Genomic DNA, 399 nt, shown 5'->3' with positions numbered 1-399 from the left:
GCATCTCTTAGCGGTCACTGCATCCCTTACCTTCCATCAAATCCTACGTTCTTCCATTCGACTCATAGAGAAGTTGAGGGTTTTATAATGTTCGATGCCATGTGTAAATGGTGTTATAATGATGGTGTCGGAACTTATGGTTCCACAGTAATCATGTCCTCAGGTACAGTCCCGCCATGCGTATGCGATCACAAAAGACAAGTTTTAATTATTCCATTGCGTGTGTTGTGTGTGTTTGAAGGGATGTATGATAAGCGGTACTGCATCTTTTATTTAACAAATACGAAAGTCGAGAGTGTGTCCAAGTCGTTCTAGACGAGAACTAGGCTTTGCAGTGTATACTGAAAAGTATTGACTAAATTCTAACTTCGTATATATATGTGTGTGTGTTATACGTTT

This window comes from Penaeus monodon, chromosome 33 (assembly GCF_015228065.2).
Source record: "Penaeus monodon isolate SGIC_2016 chromosome 33, NSTDA_Pmon_1, whole genome shotgun sequence".
Lineage (NCBI taxonomy): Eukaryota > Metazoa > Arthropoda > Malacostraca > Decapoda > Penaeidae > Penaeus > Penaeus monodon.
This window is presented reverse-complemented; position numbering follows the sequence as displayed.